This window comes from Nanorana parkeri, unplaced genomic scaffold (genome assembly GCF_000935625.1).
Source record: "Nanorana parkeri isolate BGI_ZX_2015 unplaced genomic scaffold, ASM93562v1 scaffold155, whole genome shotgun sequence".
NCBI lineage: Eukaryota > Metazoa > Chordata > Amphibia > Anura > Dicroglossidae > Nanorana > Nanorana parkeri.
Genome location: NW_017306423.1, coordinates 784,572 through 792,220, shown reverse-complemented (window position 1 = coordinate 792,220; position 7,649 = coordinate 784,572). Strand labels below are relative to the sequence as shown.

The 7,649-nt window shown below is 47.7% G+C and overlaps 1 protein-coding gene across 1 annotated transcript in view; it reads right to left on the bottom strand.

The window, feature by feature from the left end:
- ETFB (electron transfer flavoprotein beta subunit) overlaps positions 1–7,649 on the bottom strand; it is a 63,671-nt gene that overhangs the window by 24,127 nt on the left and 31,895 nt on the right. The gene's annotated exons all lie outside the window — the stretch shown is intronic.

Genomic DNA, 7,649 nt, shown 5'->3' with positions numbered 1-7,649 from the left:
ATCCTGTAATTAAGTCCCGGCTCCTGCCTCCGTCACAAGGCTCTGACCATCTCCTCCTATCCTCACGAGTCAGGTAACAGGATTAGACAGACGAGTAGATTGTGCGCATAAAAATGGATCGGCCGTGGGCAATGTCACTGCTGCACGTTATTAAAGAAAGAAAAAGAAGTGTTCCAGATAGATTACTTGCTATACTATATTACTATATAATTTTTTATTTTTTGGCAGCTGATATAATCATGTTTGATCCCTCTGCTCCGCACCAAGATGAAGGCCGGGACCGGCTCTGCTCGACGTGACAAAACTGCACGCAAGATGCAGCAATCAGTGCAAGCTTGGGAAGAGGCGCCCTCGTCTTGCGGCACATACCATCACTATGAACCATTAACCAGAGGAGGAGGAGATGGGAGGGGATAAGAATCGAAGTAGAAGACGGCGAGGACAATGGAGGTGATGGACAGCCATAGAGAGCGGTGACATGACCAGACAGCAACACTATACAGGACGCAAGTTCCCGATGTCTCTGGGAGACAAAATAAATTACAACAATAAAACAAAAGGCGCTTTTCCTGAGCGGACGTTTCATTTAGATAAACACTTTATCTTTTAATTACCTGAGAATGTCGGCGTTGTCGGGGTCAGTCCACCGAAAAGTCATACTCAAAGTTTATCAAAAGCCAAAAGTTTTGTGTTTTCTTTTAGCTTTGCGTAGAATGGTGAAGTTAAAACCTCCCACTTATAGGACCGCCCCCCATTTACAGAACCGCCTCCCATTTACAGAACCGCCTCCCATTTACAGAACGTTCTCCCATTTTTATGTCCCAATAAAGCGGAATTATTCTCTCCATTTGTCCCGGTGACCGTGATTAAAAATGAGGAAGAACGTCAACACCTGGCAACGACTAAGGTGATGTCTCATCCTCCCTGAGTTTTGGATATTTCTGGCTAAGGTCATGGTCCCCTGACCTCCTACCCCTGCCCCACCCTCTCGCCCCTTCCCTTGCTTTCTCCTCCTCACCTGCTATCCTCTAACATTTGATACTACGGTTATGCTCTCTCTCATGTTATTTCATCATTGGTTTACTTGGTAATGATTAGGAATTCACTGATGCCATTTTTTGTGGTATCGAGTACCAACATTTTTTTTTCCGGTACAGGTGCCATGTGCCCCGATTATCAGGAAAATCGGGCGGTGGATCATGACCCATTGCCCGGCTTCCTGATTGCCTAAGAAAGAACACCGGGTTCACTTGCCGAGGTTGCCCGACTAATCGGGAAGCCAGGCGGCAGGTCATGAGGTGCCGTCTGGATTCCTGATTGGCTAGGAAGTTGGCTTCACTTGTTGCTAGGCAGCCTGGCTTCGTGACCCATCAGGAAGCCGGGCAGCATGTCATGATCCGCCTCCCTGATTGGAAAAGAAGCCGGCTCCATGCTTTAGTGGGCTGAGGAGCCGGCTCCATGCTTTAGTGGGCTGAGGAGCCGGCTCCATGCTTCAGTGGGCTGAGGAGCCGGCTCCGTGGAAGCCGGCTCCTCACCCCACTGAAGGGATCATCTTCAAATGAATGGAAACGACCATTCAGGTCAGGGCGGCTCTAAGACATCCACGTTTGCTGAGCAGAGGATGGTTGGGGCATTTTAACATAAGCCGGTGTCAATGTAATGTTTGAACAACTTCTATACACTATGCATGCGTATGGACCTCAAAATACCTTTTTATATGTTCAGCTGGAGAGCCAAGGGCAACTAGTATTTTCAGAAAGACAGCCCCCCTATTTATCAGATGACACCGTTTCTTTGGAACCCTTCTTGTGCAGGGGGAAAAGGAAAAAAAAAATGGTAAATATCTAAAACTGGGGCAAATAATAAATCTTTAGAAGATGCTAAAGAGTTTTTTTTTTTTTAGTCATCTTGGAAGCCCTTTGCATCCCCTTGAAGCTGAATTCCAGGCAGAGAGATAAATACAGAGATGGAATGCATATAAAAAGGAAACAGTTTTAGCTTTGTAGGTTTGCATTCCTGAAATTGCCGCTGCTCTGCCATCCAGTACAGACAAGTCGGTGACCCCCAACGTCTTTCTGCTGAAGTTACACAATACATCTAGGTCGCCTCCCTGCCCTCAGCCTGTGACGGAGCAGCAGAAGACTGATGAGGTCATCGCTGCTCACTCCTTCGTGTCAACATGTTCCTTGTCAGCACGTGCATCCAGAGCACCTGATAGGCCCTCAGTGCTGCCCCTCCCACTCCCAGAGTCATGCTGTACAGATATCCGACATGTCAAGTTCAGGTACATACGAGGCCACATACAGCGGTCTCAGGGGAGCGGTAGACCATACGGCAAGTCTGTACATTTTCGTTAAGGACTCATTTACCTTTAAGCGCAATATGTTGCACGTTATGTGCGCTGTATCAAGGCAGCAGATTCAAATGAAAGAGCTGAAAATGCCACAAAATGCCCGAAATAAACTAAAAATCATGCGACACAACCCACTATTGTATGCTGCGGAGGCCTGCAGTGCTTGTGAATTGCCTTAGTGCATTGGGGAGCCATTCAAAATGAATGGTGCAGCAACACATGAATGAACGTGTCTTGCCACGCCTTACGCGATTCAATAGTGTAAATGAAAATAAATAATAACACGTTATATGCGTCAGTGTGTGTTACCCCAATGCAAATTTCAATGGGCCCTTAAAGCTACACACTCACACCAAAGCCAGAGACACAATAATAAAATATGATTGTACAAGGAATTCAAAAAGAAAATGATTATTTTTTAAAAGAAAAAAAAAAAACACATGATCACGCAAAAAGCATCTTTAGTGCGCTGAAAAAAAAAAGTGGAGCTTCCCTTTAAATGGTCTGAGGCGGCGATTAGTGGAAAGCACAGAGCTCCGGGTGAGCAGAGGCAGCGGAACGTGCGCAGCATCCGTAATGCGGAGCCATTCCCTCCATCCTGCTCGTGTTTGATGAACGGGAGGGGGAAAAAAAAATAAAAAAAATACAAATAAAATCAAAGTGTGGACGGGTCTGGGCTAAAATTACTAGAGCAGAAAAGCTGAAATGACAGGTCTGTGGATAGGATGCGAAGGAGTGGGGGGGAGGGGCATTCTTGTGAACGAAGAGGGGTACAGAGCGTCCTCATTAAGATCACATGTCTTCATTGCGCTTACTACATGCATGAGCGCAGTATCCAATTCCAGGCTTTGGGTAGAAAGGGTCACAAAAGGGCGTCACGTCCTCCTTGACCCAACTAATAAAAAAGGAAATGTTTGTATCTTCACAGCCGGAAAAGATGAAAGTAGAGAAGGTTGTAGGAAGTGAACATTGGATGAGGTTCTGACCATCGGAGGAGAGGATTCCGATACGCACAGCTGACATTCTATCTAGCGCACTCTGCGGGGGGTATCCGAGTCCAATGCTGCGCACAGACAAGGCGAATTCTCGGCTAGAACAACTTTTTGGTTGAAAATGATACAAAATTGCCATTTTATTTTATTCCAGGCATTTATACGGCACTGACGATTCATGCAGCACAGGGCACACCAGCGTCTACTAGGGATGCACCGATACCATTTTTTCGGTATCGAGTACCGATATTTATCTTTCGGTACTCGCCGATACCGAGTACCGATACCGGTGCTTCCATTAGCATGGAGCCGGCTTACCAGGCAATCAGTCACCGTCCCCACAGGGATCCCCCCGGGCTGACTGATGGAACGGACAGGGGAGGGGGCGGGCACAGCTGGCTCTGTCTCTAGATAGGCTCTCAGCGCAATAGAGCCGGCGGATCGCTTGTATAAGGTGCCTGTATGTATATTACATCACTTCCGCATTCTCGTGTCACTCTCCAGCTTCAGACGCTGGAGAGAAGCTGATGACGCAGATCTGTGCTTCATCAGCTTCGTTGGTGGGTCCCTAGGTGACATTAGGGGTCTTGGAGACCCCTGATGCGTCCATAAAGAGGACCTATGTCTCAGATCCAGTAGCACTCCTTAACGGAAATCCCAAAAAGGTTTTCGGGTGCTCGAAATGACAGCGGATGATATTCTGAGTGGCAACTATTAATAAATGGATTTGCACTGAAGTTTAAGCTTCTGTCGAGCTGGTGACATTTCTACTCAAGATCATAAAGAGGACCTGTCACATATCTTTGCCATCACATAGGAGGCTCGCACGTTACATATCGCCGCGAACGTCGCAGTGAGAGCAATAATAGGACCATTAATCACTGAGAACACTAAACTGATGAGTGGGAAAAGCTTTTAAAGCGTCGGCTATGGTCAGTTTTGGGTATGGTAGTTTTTTGCCATTTCGCGGGCGCGCGCAATTTTAAAGCTTGACATGTTTGGTGTCCATTTACCCGGCATGACCCCTTCTTTTATATTTTACCAAAACATTGGGTAATAATAATTGTAATAATAACCCCCCCCACCCCCCAGTGCTGATTAAATACCCCAAAAAGAAAGCTCTATCTGTCCCCCCAAAAAGGGTATAAAATTCATTTCAGTACAGCGTTGCATGACGGAATAAATGTCAGTCAAAGTAAACACCCTGGTCAGCAAGTGGTTAAAATGACATCCAGATGCCTGAAATAAAGCTCCTCCTTTATGTATGACGGGATTGAGCTCTATGTGTCCTGTATATCCCAACCATATCTCAGCAGGCTTAAAACATATGAAAGTACCAATCTGCCCGGTTGCTATAGGCAACATTTCCTCTTCCCTTTCATCTACGAGGGCCGCTGTATTGCAGGTTTGTGGCTCCCTTCAAAACACAAGTCCAAAATAAAGTCATTATTGAGCAACGCCACGAATGCTATTAATACGAGAGCACGGCACAATTACTACATTAGAGTACCGCAGGCTCCAGGAGGTTGTTATTCCGCACAGCACCTGCACACAGCAGAATCACCTCCCTATGAAGGAGTAAGGAGGTAGAAAAAAAAAAATCTGTTTTAAATTAGGACTAGCTGGAAGCGCTTGCGAATTATAGGAGAGAGACGCGAGACATCTACTGGACAAGGAGATTGTTGCAGTATACAGTCTCGCCTGTATATTATGACACAGCCATGTGAAAAAGTAAGTACGCCCCATGGGAAAAATTGTCGCATTTGTCACAAATATTTGACCGGGCGCACATTAGATATTTAAAGTGTAGCAAAGATAAAGGTGATGCAACACATTAAATTAAAGGAGAACTATGAGGTGAGTGCTTTTCACTCACCTCATAGTTCTAGCCGACCTGTGACAATGAGACTGTCGCAGGTCAGCTCAGTAGAACGGGAGGTGAGCGAACACATACCGGCGTTCGCTCACCTCTCGATCCTGTCACGGCTCTCTGCCATGACAGGGGAGGGGCTGGATTCCCCTCTCCCCGCTCCGATCCACCAGCGCTGACTGGCGGAACGGACGGGGGAGGGGGCGGGTACAGCTGGCTCTGCCTCTAGATAGGCAGAGCCAGCCGTCACTCACGCAGCTGGGCAGATCTCAACATCGATGTCGGGATCCGCTCCGGCGTCTCAGTATACCACGAGCTGTAGCTTGCGGTATACTGAGCCTAGGGTGACAGGAGGATGCTAGTTTGTGTCCTCCCGTTAACCTAAGGAGAACTATGGGGAAAAGCCTTAACCCCATAGTTCTCCTTTAACATGGTGTGTTCATTCTCATAGGGCTCATTCCCACCACTGCGTTGGGTTAACACGTCGCCACATCACACGGCAATGAATTTTACATGCATTGGTACACTGGTGGTATCATACACGGGGGGAGGCCAATAAGTGCTTACCCGCACCGTGATGTAGATGTGATAGGGATCTGACATTTTGCAGGTTTATCGCTGGATATCTTAGTAATTATTTTGTTGAAGTAATGATTGAAAAAGCTAATTGTCCTTGCCTTTTATTGAAATACATCACCTTTATCTGTAGGTATTGTTGGAAGATAGAAGGTTTGCCTGTTCAAATATGTGGGAAAAGTCCACAATTTCTATGGGGTGGACATGTGCCATACAGAAGAGGCAAACAAAAACTAAATGATTTGGGGGTAGTTGCTTATTCTCACTTTTCTACTTACTACAGATGCACCCATAGAGTATTTGGGCGAGTTCTCGTACTCGCCCAAATGCTCAGATACCTTGCCCGATAACGGAACTTGCGGTCAGAGGAAGATTTCCTTTGACCGGCAGTGCCATAAGGGAACATGGAGCCAACTTCCTGTGCGATCAGGAAGCTGGCCGGTGAGTAATGACCCGCCTCCTGGCTTCCTGATTGGCCGGGAAACCAGCTTCCCTGCCAATCACAATCAAGCCTGCCAATCAACATGGAGCCGGCTTCCCAAGCAAACAGGAAGCCGGGCGGCATGTCATTACCTGCCATGCCAGCGCAAGCACCGGTATTGGTACTGGCGAGTCCCGAAAGCAAAATATCGGTACTCTATACCGAAAAACCAGTATCGGTGCATCAATACTACTTACCCATCACGGACCCGGTAGGAGCATTTGCCTCAGATGCCCCAATACTCTTAAAAGGAGAACTATGGGGTTAAGGCTTTTCCCCATAGTTCTCCTCAGGGTAACGGGAGGACACAAACTAGCGTCCTCCCGTCACCCTAGGCTCAGTATACTGCGAGCTGTAGACGCCGCAGCTGAAGCGGATCCCGACAATTGTGCCGGGATCCACCCAGCTGCGTGACTGACAGCTGGCTCTGCCTATCTAGAGGCAGAGCCAGCTGTACCCGCCCCCTCCCCCGTCCGTTCCGCCAGTCAGCCCTGGCAGATCGGAGCGGGGAGAGGGGAATCCAGCCCCTCCCCTGTCACGGCAGAGAGCCGTGACAGGATCGAGAGGTGAGGGAACGCCGGTATGTGTTCGCTCACCTCCCGATCTACTGAGTCGACCTGTGACAGTCTCATTGTCACAGGTCGGCTAGAACTATGAGGTGAGTGAAAAGCACTCGCCTCATAGTTCTCCTTTAACAAGAATAGACAACCCCAGCACTCCAGATGTGTTGAAACGACATATCCCATGAGGCATTACAACACTGACAGCCATAGGCATGACTCCCAGAAGCTAGGGAGTGATGAGATTTGTAACTTCACTACAGCTGGAGTGCCGGGGTTGCCTACCCCCTGCTCTATATGCACCTACTAGTTCCACGTCAATGAAGGACAAAGAAGAGAGCCCATCAGCATGTGTCCTTCGGAACAGGTCAACAACGGCAGCTCCTGTATTTTTTCTTCTTACCTTGCAGAGTTCCTTTTAAATTCTGACAGCGTTTGGAAAGTTTTACATATAAATGACTTGAGCTGATCCAATTCAGAGCACATAACAGAACGTAATCCAGGTATTCAGATGGGGTAGTTCGAAGTTTCAGTCTAGCAAGCAAAAAGTAGCCAAGACTTTCTCTCTCTCTCTCCAAGACGCCTAAATTATTTCTCTGGAAGCGAAAAAAAGAATTTCGGAGAATCAATTCTGTTTTGGAATGGCGTGCTCTCGCCTTGCTGAACTTGTGTTTTGCAGCATGGAAGCCAGCCAGCTAGTTAAGGGAGCGGAGCCCACGGGGAGCCTGAATCGCTCGAGGTCACAAAAACTCAACCAAAAAGCACAGTGCTTGGGCAGGCGTTTCATCCTGCGTCCTGGGGTGGATGGAAGTGGGGG